Source organism: Oryctolagus cuniculus, chromosome 2, assembly GCF_964237555.1.
Source record: "Oryctolagus cuniculus chromosome 2, mOryCun1.1, whole genome shotgun sequence".
Taxonomy (NCBI): Eukaryota; Metazoa; Chordata; class Mammalia; order Lagomorpha; family Leporidae; genus Oryctolagus; species Oryctolagus cuniculus.
In genome coordinates, this window is record NC_091433.1 from 129,693,113 (window position 1) to 129,707,623 (window position 14,511).

A 14,511-nucleotide genomic window follows, 5' to 3' on the forward strand; every position below is an offset into this window, starting at 1 on the left:
AAAAATGGGGCTAGCGTTGTGGTATAATGGGTTAGACCTCCATCTGCGGCACCAGCATCCTCTGTGGGCACTGGTTTGAGTCCCAGCTGCTCCAGTTCCCACCCAGCTCCTTGTTAATGGCCTGGGAAAAGTAGTGGAAGGTGCTTGGGCCTCTGCACCCGTGTGGAAAACCTGGAGGAAGCTCCTGGGTCCTGGTCAGAGCAGCCCAGCTTCGGCCATTGCAGCCATTTGAGGAGTGAAACAGAGGTTGCCTCTGCCTTGCCCTCTTTCTTTCTGTAACTCTGTTTTTCAAATAAATAAATACAACTTAAAAAATTCTGGAGATAGTTTAATCATTTCCTAGGTCCCTAATATATAAGAGCAACCCAGAATTTTCTAATGAAATCAGTTTTTAGAGTCATCACTTGCCTTTTTCTCACTCAGTTATGAAGTCTTCCCAGCCCCCTTGGCTTTAGAGTGAACTCATGCTTTTCTTTTTTCTTTTTTTTTTTTTATTTGACAGGTAGAGTTATAGACAGAGAGAGAGAGAGAGAGCGAGAGAGAGAGAGAGAGAGGGAGAAAGGTCTTTCATCCATTGGTTCACCTCCCAAATGGCCACTACGGCTGGAACTGCATCAATCTGAAGCCAGGAGCCAGGTGTTTCTCCTGGTCTCCCATGCAGGTGCAGGGGCCTAAGGACTTGGGCCATCCTCCACTGCCCTCCCGGGCCACAGCAGAGAGCTGGCCTGGAAGAGGGGCAACCGGGACTAGAACTGGTGCCTCAGGCGGAGGATTGACCAAGTGAGCCACGGTGCCGGCCCCTTCTTTCTTTTTTGATATTTATTTTTTTATTTGTTTATTTGAGGGGCAGAGTTACAGACAGAGAGAGGGAGACACAAGCACACACACACACAGATCTTCCATCCACTGGTTCACTCCCCAAATGGCTGCAATGGCCGGAGCTGGGCCGATCCAAAGCCAGGAGCCAGGAGCTTCTTCCAGGTCTCTCATGTGGATGCAGGGGCCCAAGCACTTGGGCTATCTTTTACTGCTTTTCCACGCCATAGCAGAGAGCTGGATCAGAAGAGGAGCAGCTGGGACACAAACCAGCGCCCATCTGGGGTTCCGGTGCCTCAGGCAGAGGCTTAGCCCACTACGCCATGGTGCTGGCCTGAGCTCTTGCTTTTTAATGGCTGCATAACGCTCCACAGGTGGACCACACTTCATTCAGACTTTTCCCCTTTTGGAGGATGTTCAGGTTGTTTCCAGCTTCTGCCCCTATAAATGGAGCTCACAATAAACATTCTTTTATTTTTAATTATTTCAAATATTTATTTTATCTATTTTAAAGGCAGAGTTACAGAGAGAGAGGGAAAGATCTGAGCTGGTTTACTCCCCAAATGGCTGCAATGGCTGGGGCTGGGCCAGGGCAAATCCAGGAACCTGGAACTCTATCTGGGTCTCCCATGTGGTTGGCAGGGGCCAAGTGTTTGGGCCACCTTCCACTGCATTCCCAGGAGCTTGGACAGGGAGCTGGATCTGAATTGGTGTAGCCGGGACTCAAACAAGCATTTTGATCTGGGATGATGGCATCACAGGTAGCAGGTTAACTTGCTGCATCAGAATGCCAGTCCCAACTTTCTTTCAAATATGTATCATGCACTGATGCTTTTATTTGTGCATGAATAGTATTAATGAATAATCATTAGTTAATAGTATTAATTCCTCCCTCCCTCTCTCCTTCCTTCTCTTCCTTCCAATCTTTCCAAAAGAAGCCTTTTCCATGCAAAAGGCAGGTGAACACGTAGTTCTTGGGACCTAGGTGGGGGGCCCATGTTGTCAGGCATCAGGTGAACCCAGGCCTGCAGGGTGCAAGGGCTCAGCCCGACACCTCCTCCCCCTGCCCAGCTGTCTCCACTGCAGCCCACACCTGTTCCTCCCCGGCTCCACCCCTCCTGCATCCCCTGCACCTGACAGGCTAAGAGCAAACAACAGTGTTTGTTCCTCCCTCCGGGAGTGCACAGCGACACAGAGGGCACACCATCCATGCTAACACCATCGCACTTAACACGGACCTGGGGCTTCCTTTTTATGATGTGTGCTGCTTCTGACACCTGCTCTGAAATCCCAGCTCTCGGGTGAAACCCAAGTCCACACATGTGTGTTTGTTGGAGGTTTCATGAGGGCACAAAGAGCAGTAAGGAGTACAATTTATGTGCAATGGGAGCTCAGTCTCCTGGAAGGGGCTCAGGGATCAGGGGAAGAGAGACAGCTCAGTGGCAACTGACCAGTGCAGCTGCTCAACCAAAGGGATGCACGCTGTGGGAGGGTGGCACGTCGAGATGCTGGTGGCGACTTCCTGGGTCCAGGGAGCTCCTTGGAGGAGACTTTGCTCTGCAGATGCCTCCAGGGAGAGGGAGCAACTGAGACCATGCTGAGAGAAAAGCTGCGGGAGGAGACAGAGGGCTAGGATGGGCCCCTCGGGGACTCTCACCTTTGAGGATGGGCAAAGAGAGGCAAAGAAGGGCTGAGCAGAGAGGCAGGATGGGGACGGGGCACGTAGTCCCTGTGCAGTGACACTTGTATGTCCTCTCCACTGGGAGTAGCAGTTGAAACCTTGGCAGCAAACTAGTCAAGGTCATTTCTTGTATTAAAAAGAGAGGAGGCTGGCACCGCGGCTCACTAGCCTAATCCTCCGCCTTATGGCGCCGGCACACCAGGTTCTAGTCCTGGTCGGGGCACCGGATTCTATCCCGGTTGCCCCTCTTCCAGGCCAGCTCTCTGCTGTGGCCCGGGAGTGCAGTGGAGGATGGCCCAAGTGCTTGGGCCCTGCACCCCATGGGAGACCAGGAGAAGTACCTGGCTCCTGCCATCGGATCAGCACGGTGCCCCAGCGGCAGCGCGCTGGCCGCAGCGGCCATTGGAGGGTGAACCAACGGCAAAGGAAGACCTTTCTCTCTGTCTCTCTCTCTCACTGTCCACTCTGCCTGTCAAAAAAAAAAAAAAAAGAGAGAGAGAGGATACTGAGGTCCCCACTAGGGAGGAGTGATGGGCCCCAAAGGCAATGTCCTGCGTCGGTCCAGGACCCTAAACTCCCAGCTCACTTGCCCGCACCCCTGTGACAACCCTCTTTTTATCACTAACTGTGCCCACCACAATGCATGGCACACAGTAGGCACACAGCATTTGCTGAGTTGAATCCTTTCTCACCAATTCCTCCAGTTTCTCAAGAAAAGGCCAAGAAAGAGGAATGGTCCCCTGCTGAGCCTCCTCCATACTCCGGCACCTTGCAAGGTGCACACTTGGACATTGTTGGTCCCCACATCGTGCTGCTATTCCCGTTTTACAGGTGAGAAAAGTGATTCCAGGGCAGTTAAGTGATTTGGTTAAAAGAATTAAAACCCAGATCTGTGTGACTCTAAATCCCACAAGGAAAGTATCCGCTTAAATGGTGGAAATTGAGTTGAACTGAATCCATTTCTCTGCCCACAGCTCTCAGAGGGGATGAGCAGGAGATGGAGTTGTAGTAGCAGGGTATGTGCGAAAAAGAATAAAACCTGTTAAGTTGGGGCTGGCACTGTGGCGTAGTAGGTTAAGCCTCTGCCTGCTGGCGCTGGCATCCCATATGGGCACCGGTTCAAGTCCCAGCTAGGAAGCAGTAGAAGATGGCTCAAGTGCTTGGGACCCTGCACCCACGTGGGAGACCTGGAAGAAGCTCCTGGCTCCTGGCTTCACATTGGCCCAGTTCAGGCTGTTGCAGCCATTTGGGGAGTGAACCAGAGGATGGAAGACCTCTCTCCATATCTCTCCCTCTCTCTCTGTCTTTAACTCTGCCTGTCAAATAAATAAATAAATCTTTAAAAAAAAAACCTATTAAGCGATAACTGATTTTAATTACTCATCACTGACTGAACTTCCAACACAGTAGATGACAACAAAAGTATGAGGTTTTTTTTTTTTTTTTTTTAATTTGAAAGGCAGAAAGACAAATAGATCTTCCATATGCTGGTTCACTTCCCAAATGTTCCCAAAAACTGGGGCTGGAGCAGATTGAAGCCATGAGCTCAGAATTCAGTCCAGGTCTCCCACGGAAGAGACAGGGACCCAAGCCCTTGAGCCACCATCTGCTGCTTCCCAAGGTGGGCATTAGCAAAAAGATAGACAGGAAGCAGAGCCACGACTTGGACCCCGGCCCTTGGATAAGGGATGCCGCTGTCCTCAGCTGCATTTTTTTTTTTAAAAGATGTATTTATTTGAAAGGCAGAGAGAGAGAGAAAGGTCTTCCATCTGCTGGTTCACTCCCAGTGGCTGCGACGGCCGGAACTGCGCTGATCGGAGCCAGGCGGCGGCTTTACCTGCTGCGCCACAGCACCAGCTGCTCCCAGCTGCATCTTAACCACTACACCAAACGCCTGCCCTGCTATGAGTTCTTTCTAAAAACTACCACCTGTCTTGGGCATCAGCTCTTCTCTCAGCTTCTCACCCTCTGAGCTGAGTCTGAGGGTCAGCGGCATTATTGAAATGGACAGAGAGTTAGGATGTACCTGACCTCTCCAAGTGTCTTGTAAGCACATTGTCACCAAGCCTTGGCCATCCTGGAGGAGGGTGGGCTGGGGAGACTCAGTGGGGGAGGGGTGGGGGGGTCCCTGGGAAACCTCCAACAGGCCAGGTGCAGAGGCTGGGCCTGCTGCCCGCCGGGGGTCTAAGAGTGGGAAGGGGGCCCCTGGCTCCTGTTTGTTCGGCCCTGAGCTGTGGTTCCTGTTAGGAAGTTTGCGTGCGGATTGATTTGTTTGCTGTTCACACTTGCATGGAGAGCTGCCCCTTGCAGCCCTAGCTTCAAACATAGGGGTGGGCGTGAGAAGGGGGATATGGGCTGAACGCAGTGTCCCCACAGTCCAGGGAGTCATCTGGGAAAGTCAACATCTACAAGTTTCTAAGAGCTGAGCAGCGTGTCGGACCCCGCGCGGTGTGGGGCTCAGCTTCACTCCCTCCTTCACTGAAAGGAGCCGCACAGGGGGACTTGAGTCAAGAAAGGAAGGTTTGGGGTTTGTCTTCCTCCCTCATCGAGGAGTCCCTAGTGGGGAGCCAGTTATCCTAATGCTGGTGTCCCGACTCGGTTGGTTTGGGACAAGGCTGGGATGTTGGGAGCAGAGATGCTTCCTAGTGATTCCACTGTGCAGCAATTCTGAGAACCACAGCTGGCCGCTCCTCAGGCCTCAGTGTGCACATGAGTTGTAGGGGTCTGGGCTAGGGGCCCTGGACTCTGCCTTCTTCTTCTTCTTTTTTTCAAAGTTACTTATTTAGGGGCCAGCACTGTATGTTAATCCTCTGTCTGCAGTGCCAGCATCCCATATGGGTGCTGGCTCTAGTTCTGGCTGTTCCTCTTCTGACCCAGCATCTCTGCTGTGGCCTGGGAAAGCAGTAGAAGATGGCCCAAGGCCTTGGGCCCCTACACCTGTGTGGGAGACCCAGAAGAAGCTCCTGGTTCCTGACTTCGGATCAGCACAGCTCCAGCCGTTGTGGCCATTTGGGGAGTGAACCAGTGGATGGAAGACCTTTTTCTCTGTCTCTCCCTATAACTGTCTATAATTCTACCTCTCAAATTAAAAAAAGTTATTTATTGGCCGGCACCATGGCTCAATAGGCTAATCCTCCGCCTGCGGCGCTGGCACATCAGGCTCTAGTCCCGGTTGGGGCACTGGATTCTGTCCCGGTTGTCCCTCTTCCAGTCCAGCTCTCTGCTGTGGCCTAGAAAGGCAGTGGAGGATGGCCCAAGTGCTTGGGCCCTGCACCCACATGGGAGACCAGGAAGAAGCACCTGGCTCCTGGCTTCAGATCGGCGCAGCGTGCTGGCCGTGGCAGCCATTTGGGGGGTGAACCAACGGAAAAAGGAAGACATTTCTCTCTGTCTCTCTTTCTCTCTCTCTCACTGTCTAACTCTGCCTGTCCAAAAAAAAAAAAAAAGTATTTATTTATTTGAAAGGCAGACTTACAGAGAGAGGGAGAGAGAGGTCTTCCATCCACTGGGTCACTCTCCAGATGGCTACAATGGACCGGGCTAAGCTAGACAGAAGTCAGGAGCCAGAATCTGCATCCAGGTCTCCCACGTGGATGGTAGGGGGCTAAGCACTTGAGTCATTTTCTGCTGCTTTCCCAGGAACACTAGCAGTGTGCTGGATCAAAAGCAGGGCAGCTCAAACTGGAATTCATACTGATACAGGATGCCAGCTTAACCCACCGCACCGAAGCTCCGGCCCCTGGACTCTGCATTCCAACACACTGCCAGGGGAGGCTAGTGCTGCCAGACCAGAGGACACGTGCAGGAGTAGCAAGGCTGTATCCTGGCTTTGAACTCCTCGTTCCAGGTGTCCTCACTGCTCAGAGGTAAGGGGCACAGCCGGGAGCAAGAACAGCAAGCAAGCGTTCTCTTGTCCTCTTGGGAACACAGGCAGATCAGATAGAAACATTGTGTGGCAGGGTGTGTTTCCATCCTACACACTCCATTGCTGTTCCCCAGACCCTCTTCTCAGCTCTGAGCTCGCCCTGTGACTTGTTTAGTCACCAGAAGGTGTAGACAGTGGTGCCGTGCATCCTCTGAGGCTGGCCCTTCACTATGTGGGGTGCTTGCTCTTGGGATCCAGCTACCCTGTGAGCAAATCCAAGAGGCAGTCACATGGAGAAGAGAGCCCAGCCTCCCAGCCACACCTGCCAAGACCTGAGCTTTATGAGTAGAGCTCTCCTAGATATTCCAGCCCCAACCACCCTCTCAGATTACAGCCCAGACCAGCTACAGAATATGTAGGGCCAATGCAAAATGAAGATGCAGGGTCCGTGATTCTAAAATTATCTAGGATTTCAGGAGCTGGGCTCATGCACATATACGTGTGGGTAACCGAAGATGCAGGCGAGGCAGGAAGCAGCTCATGGGTGTTCAGTCTGCCCTTTTGGCCAAGGAGCCAGGTAGACTGCCAGCAGCCTGCGTTTCTGCCCTGGGACAGCAAGAACTCAGCCTTCATCTCAGGAATTCTGGGTAGGGATTGATTTGGGCCAAATGCATCACCACATGACCTGAGAGTTACAGGTTTTCTAAGCAAAAATATACCTGGGGACATACACTTGCCTTAGCAGTTAAGATGGCAATGAGGATGCCACCTCCCAGTTCCTGTTCTGCTCCCATTGTAGCTTCCTGCTAATGTGAGCTGCTGAAGCAGCAGGTGATGGTTCAGGTGGCTGGATCCCTGCCACCCACATTGAAACCTGGATGGAGTCCCAGGCTTCTAATTTTGGTCTGGCCCAGCCCCAGCTGTTGCAGGCATCTGGGGACTAAATCAGCAGGTGGAAGATCTTTCTCTCTCTCTGCCTTTCAAATAATAAATGAATAAAAAAAATTTTTTTAAGCGGAACTAGTTTTTTTTTTAAGCGGAACTAGTTTTTTTTTTTAAATGAATAAAAATTAATACCAGAACTTGAGTTCCTGCAGACTCTTCCCAATCTCCAACTCTTTTGGCTCATAATGTACTGCAGTGACTTTCACCCTTTTTTAAAGGCTTAGGAACAATTTTCTCTTTAAGTGATTTTCCCTTTTGGGGTCTGAGGAGCAGAGGGCTGCGGCAGTCTGTCCCGCCCACTCGTGGCCATTGCCTTCAGAGCTCCAGACCACACCCACTCTTGTCTCTCTCCCTTTTCATCCCCATCCCCTTGCAACTTCCTCCTCTTCCCCTACTAAGCACCTCTCTCATGTATTTATTGGTTGTCTATGGATGCATGGTAAACATGTAGGGCTGATACATATATGTATATAGTTTTTCTAAATTTCAGTTAATTTGAAAGAGAGAGAGGGAGAGACCACAACAGCCATAAGAGGGCCAAAGCCAGAAGTCTGGAACTCTATCCAGTTCTCCCTTGTGGGTAGTAGGGACCCAAGTACTTGAGCTATTTTCTGCTTACTCCCAGGGCTTGCATCAACAGGAAGTTGGATCAGAAGCAGAGTAGCTGGGGCTTGAACCAGGCACTCCCATATAGGGTGCAGGCATCCTGAGCAGCGTCTTAACAGCTGACTCCCATGACTTCCCATAGATATAGTTTAATTTACATGATATTAGGCCAGCGCTGCGGCTCACTAGGCTAAACCTCCGCCTTGTGGCACCGGCACACCGGGTTCTAGTCCCGGTTGGGGCGCCAGATTCTGTCCCGGTTGCCCCTCTTCCAGGCCAGCTCTCTGCTGTGGCCAGGGAGTGCAGTGGAGGATGGCCCAAGTGCTTGGGCCCTGCACCCCATGGGAGACCAGAATAAGTACCTGGCTCCTGCCATCGGATCATTGCGGTGCGCTGGCCACAGCGTGCCGGCCGCGGTGGCCATTGGAGGGTGAACCAACGGTAAAAGGAAGACCTTTTTTCTCTGTCTCTCTCTCTCACTGTCCACTCTGCCTGTCAAAAAAAATAAAAATAAAAATAAAAAATAAAAAAATTAAAAATAAAAATAAAAAAATAAAAAATAGAAAACTTTAAAAAAATTCACATGATATTGTATACTTAAACTTCTTTCCTCCTTCCTTCTTCTCTCTTTCCTTCCTTCCCTCCTTTTTTTTCCCTCCCTTCCTCCCTTCCTCCCTCCCTTCCTTTTCTTTTTTCACTTGAAAGGGTTTAAAGGTCCCTCCTTGGTGCTGTGTATGCGGTGATTTCATTCTTCCAACAGCTATTTTGCAGCATTTCATGTTTGGATGAAAAGTCTTGGCCGGCGCCGCGGCTCAACAGGCTAATCCTCTGCCTGCGGTGCCGGCACCCCGGGTTCTAGTCCCGGTCGGGGCACCAGATTCTGTCCCGGTTGCTCCTCTTCCAGGCCAGCTCTCTGCTGTGGCCAGGGAGTGCAGTGGAGGATGGCCCAAGTGCTTGGGCCCTGCACCCCATGGGAGACCAGGTGGAATCACCTGGCTCCTGGCTTCGGATCAGCGCGGTGCACAGGCCATAGCGACCATTGAGGGGTGAACCAATGGAAAAAGGAAGACCTTTCTCTCTCTCTCTCTCTCTCTCTCTCTGTCTCTCTGTCTCTCTCTCTCACTGTCTAACTGCCTGTCAAAAAAATAATAAAATAATTTAAAAAAAGAAAAGTCTGAGATCTGGCTGATTTTTGTTGTTGTTGTAGAAAACCTTCTCTGTTATGAAAAAGTTCAGAAGTTTTTTCTTTATCACAAACATCACAGCCTTTTAGCAAGATGCTTGGGGATGTCTGCTCTCGGCAGTCTTCCCCGCTGCGGGCAGCAGGTAGTTGCAGGGGGGTGGTTATCGATTGAGGACAAGGTGTCCGAGAAGCATCCCAGTGCAGGGTTGACAAGAGGTGGGTGAGAGAAGGTGCCTGGCCTGCACACATGTCCTGGAGTCGTCTGTATGCGGGCTCTCGTTTGGAAACCATGAACTGATGAGATCCAAGGTGAAGAATTAGTGGAGCAGGGAGGGAGTGGGCAGAGCTGCCCAAAGCATGGGGTCTGAGAGTCCTGGCTCCTGACTCTGGCTTCCTACTAATGCAGATGCTGGAAGGGGAAGGCAGCAGCGATGGCTCAAGGAACTGAGCTCCTGCCGCCCATGCAGGGGACCTGAAGTGGTTCCCTGGCTGTCGTGGGCACTTGGGAAGTGATCCAGTGGATGGAAACTCTGTCTCTCATGGTCTCTCCGCCTCTTAAATAAAAATAATAATAAAAAAAAACAACTATGGAAAACTGAATTAAAACATGTTTTTTTAAAAAAACAGCAGAGCATCACCAGAGGGTCTATTATTAGGTGAGCAATTGTTTTCTTCCCTTTTCTTCTTTTTTAAAAACTATATTGGGGGCTGACGCCGCGGCTCAACAGGCTAATCCTCCACCTTGCGGCGCCGGCACACCAGGTTCTAGTCCCGGTTGGGGCACCGGATTCTGTCCTGGTTGCCCCTCTTCCAGGCCAGCTCTCTGCTGTGGCCAGGGAGTGCAGTGGAGGATGGCCCAAGTCCTTGGGCCCTGCACCCCATGGGAGACCAGGAGAAGTACCTGGTTCCTGGCTTCGGATCAGCGCAGTGCGCCGGCCACAGTGCACCAGCCATGGCGGCCATTGGAGGGTGAACCAACGGCAAAAGGAAGACCTTTCTCTCTGTCTCTCTCTCACTATCCACTCTGCCTGTTAAAAATAAATAAATAAATAAATAAAATAAAAAAATAAAAAAAATAAAAACTATATTGGGGCAGGCGCTGTGGCATAGTGGGCTAAGCCTCCGCCTGTAGCACTGGTTCGAGTTCCGGCTGCTCCTCTTCCGATCCAGCTCTCTGTAATAGCCTGGGAAAGCAGTAGAAGATAGCCCAAGTCCTTGGGCCCCTGCACCTGCATGGGAGACCTGGAGGAAGCTCCTGGCTCCTGGCTTTGGATCTGTTCAGCTCCAGCCATTGTGGCCATCTGGGGAGTGAACCAGTGGATGGAAGACCTCTCTCTGCGTCTCTACCTCTCTCTCTCTCTTTCTCTGCCTCTGCCTCTCTGTAGCTCTGCCTCTCAAATAAATAAATAAAATCTTAAAAAAATAAAAATTATGCTAAAATATTGCACACATTAAGAAAGTTCTGGTAGGGCCAGCGCTGTGGCGCAGCAAGTAAAGCTGTCGCCTGCAGTGCCAACATCCCATATGGGTGCCGGTTCTAATCCTATCTGCTCCACTGATGACCTACCTCCCTGCTAATGCACCTGGGAAAGCAGCAGAAGATGGCCCAAGTGTTTGGGCCTCTGCACCCAAGTGGGAGACCCAGAAGAAGCTCCTGGCTCCTCGATTCAGACTGGCCCAGCTCCGGCCATTGTGGCTATTTGAGGAGTGAACGAGCAGATGGAAGATCTCTGTCTCTTCCTTTCTCTCACTCTGTAACTAAATAAAAATAATTAAAAAATAAATTTATGGATAAAAATATGATAAATCCTTGGGGCCACAGCAGGTTAAGCCTCAGCTTGTAACACTGACATCCCGTATCAGAGTGCTTGTTTGAGTCCTGGCTGCTCTGCTTCTGATCCAGCTCCCTGCTAATGCACCTGGGAAAGCAACACAAGATGCCCCAAGTGCCACCTATGTGGGGGACCTGATCAGTCCACAGTGCTTCTTGCTCAGGACCTGAGGTTTCTGGAAAGACCCTCTAGAGCTAACTGCAGGGGAGATAAACAACCTCACGATTCTTGCGATCGGGGGACAGGCAGCACCACTCCCTTAATTTAGGGAGTTAATTTGAGTAAGAGGTTGATGTGCTAAGGAGGCAGCCTGAGCAATTCTGGGACCAGGGCCAACACCTGCATCCGAGCACTGTGGAGGGGCTTGGAATTCTGGTGACTGGATGGAGAACCTTTTTTTTTTTTTTTCCTGCCAAGGGCTATTTGGATACTTATAACACCATTGGTGGGCCATACACAATGACCAACTTAAAAGTTAGCCTGCTTGGCCAGCGCCGCGGCTCACTAGGCTAATCTTCCACCTTGCGGCACCGGCACACTGGGTTCTAGTCCCGGTCGGGGCGCCGGATTCTGTCCCGGTTGCCCCTCTTCCAGGCCAGCTCTCTGCTGTGGCCAGGGAGTGCAGTGGAGGATGGCCCAAGTACTAGGGCCCTGCACCCCATGGGAGACCAGAATAAGTACCTGGCTCCTGCCATCGGATCAGCGCGGTGCGCCAGCCGCAGCGCACCGGCGGCGGCGGCCATTGGAGGGTGAACCAACAGCAAAAGGAAGACCTTTCTCTCTGTCTCTCTCTCTCTCACTGTGCACTCTGCCTGTCAAAAAAAAAAAAAAAAAAAAGTTAGCCTGCTATGTAGATGTACTTAATTTTGAGTCCCGCTTTCGGTTGCCTTGGCAGGGCCAGGTTTCCCTGGCCTCACATGGCCCACCGCCGGACGTTTCCCATGCCTGCGAGCTCTAGAAGGTGTGGGGACCACCATCCCGGAGCGTCTGCTCTATGCTGGACATGGCGAAGGCACCGCAGTGAGTCCTCACCCGACCCTAGGGAAAACCGTCCAACCTGCTGCAGAGACACTGCACTGCAACCAACCCACTGTGCAGATCGCAGCCAGCAGGTGGCACGAGAGAGGGGACTCGCCCACCCTGGCTCCTGTGGCCCTGACTTGATGTGGCTGCCCCCCCCCCCCATGGCAGTGGGAATGCATGCTTTGGGGGCTTCCACAGCTCCTGGCGGCGCCGTCACTCCCGCCCTCAGAGCGCACTGTGGCGTCCGCACTGCAGGCGACGGGATGCGTGGACTCAGCACTGCCCAGCACCGAGTCAGGTCTGGGCCTCCTCTATCCCTACAGAGCTTCTCCCACAGGGGCCCTGGAAAATTTAGGCCCTGCCATTGGTGTGTAGAAGGAAGCCTGGCGCTCATTCTGCCTGTGATGTAGGGACAGCGGGAGGACAGTGGTGAGGGCGCTGTGGACATGCCAGCCCCAAATGCGCCGCTAGTGTCTGTTGCTGACTTCCACGGAGGTCCTCCGGGGACAGAAAATGCCACCAGGCCTTTTCTGAACTCCCCCGGACTGAAGAACACCCTCAGAAAGGGACTCAGTGGTCATGGACCCCTGGCCCGGAGTCTCATCCGCCAGGGCTGAAGGAGACTTCAGGCCCCAGGCCCCGGCAGGCTGCAGCACCGGCCCTCACCAGGTCCTTGTCCCTAAGCCACCTGTCTCCTCCACCTCAGCAGGGGGCATCTGAACTTCTAGACCTCGCTGGTCTTGGGGGTATTCGTTTTCCTCTCCTGTGATGTTTGTACCTGTCCTCCTGTTAATCTGCCCACTATTATCACAGTCTCAATTACTGAACCCTCAGAGGTAGTTTTCCTTCCCCTACTATAGTGTCGGGTGGTGCCGAACCCATGATTGGAGACATCATCATCTTTTCTTTTCTTTTTTTTCTTTTGACAGGCAGAGTGGACAGTGAGAGAGAGAGACAGAGAGAAAGGTCTTCCTTTGCCGTTGGTTCACCCTCCAATGGCCGCCGCGGCCAGCGCGCGGCGGCTGGCGCACCACGCCGATCCGGTGGCAGGAGCCAGGAGCCAGGTGCTTTTCCTGGTCTCCCATGGGGTGCAGGGCCCAAGCACCTGGGCCATCCTCCACTGCACTCCCTGGCCACAGCAGAGAGCTGGCCTGGAAGAGGGGCAACCGGGACAGAATCCAGTGCCCCGACCGGGACTAGAACCCGGTGTGCCGGCGCCGCTAGGCGGAGGATTAGCCTAGTGAGCCGCGGCGCCGGCCGACATCATCATCTTTTCAAAGTAGCTGCCCCACTCATGGCAAGAGCCTCTGGTGATCACTGACGTCATACAAAAGAGTGTTACTTGTTAAATTACAGCAGGAGTCAGTGTGGGCTAACTTCCCATGCAGAACCTCTGTCATACTATGAGATTTAACTGTAAAACTTGTTCTTTTTTTTTTCTTAAAGATTTATTTATTTATTTGAAAGGCAGAGTTACAGAGAGGTGGAGGCAGAGAGAGAGAGGTCTTCCATCTGCTGGGGCAACCCCCCCACCCCCACCCCCAGATGGCTGCAACAGCAGAGCTGTGCCGATCTGAAGCCAGGATCCAGGAGCCTCTTCTGGGTCTTCCACACAGGCACAGGGGTCAAGGATCTGGGCCATCCTCTACTGCCTTCCCTGGCCATAACAGAGAGCTGGATCAGAAGTGGAGCAGCCGGAACTCGAACTGGTGCCCACATGGGATATCAGTGCTGCAGACTGGGGCTTTAACCCACTGCGCCACAGTGCCAGCCCCTAAAACTTGTTCTCAGTTTTTATATTTAGTGTGTGCATGTGTGCAAATAGTTGAAATCTTTACTTAGTATAGAGTTGGTCTTCTGTGTATAAAGTTAATTTAAAAAATGAATCTTGGCCGGAGCCGCGGCTCACTAGGCTAATCCTCCGCCTTGCAGCGCCGGCACACCGGGTTCTAGTCCCAGTCGAGGCGCCGGATTCTGTCCCGGTTGCCCCTCTTCCAGGCCAGCTCTCTGCTGTGGCCAGGGAGTGCAGTGGAGGATGGCCCAAGTGCTTGGGCCCTGCACCCGCATGGGAGACCAGGAGAAGCACCTGGCTCCTGGCTTCGGATCAGCGCGGTGCTCCAGCCGCAGCGCGCAGGCCGTGGCGGCCATTGGAGGGTGAACCAATGGCAAAGGAAGACCTTTCTGTCTCTCTGTCTCTCACTGTCCATTCTGTCAAAAAAAAAAATCACTGTATTCCTAAAGATGTACTCATGCAATCCATACTCATTAAATAAAAAGTTTTAAACAAATAAATAAGGTACCTGCTCTTCCTGGACGTGAGAGGTGAGGCGGGGTCGCTGGAAACCGGGATCCAAGAGCCAGGCCTTAGGAGAGTGTCGTTTCCCAAAGTGGGCAGCAGGGGGCGCGCGCAGACCGCGCGATGCAGGTGCTGGACCTCGCACGCCGCGGAAGGGGACAGAGCTACCTGATATCTGCAGCCCCAATGAGTGCGCCGGGGAAGCCTGGACCAGGAGGGAGAGGCCCCTAACTCTAGAGACTGGGGATTAGGGGAGTCTTGTTG

At 52.4% G+C, this 14,511-nt stretch overlaps 1 long non-coding RNA gene across 1 annotated transcript in view; it reads left to right on the plus strand.

Annotated features, from left to right (window-relative positions):
• LOC103347655 (uncharacterized) overlaps nucleotides 1-14,511 on the plus strand; it is a 57,132-nt gene that overhangs the window by 15,208 nt on the left and 27,413 nt on the right. The window lies entirely within an intron of this gene.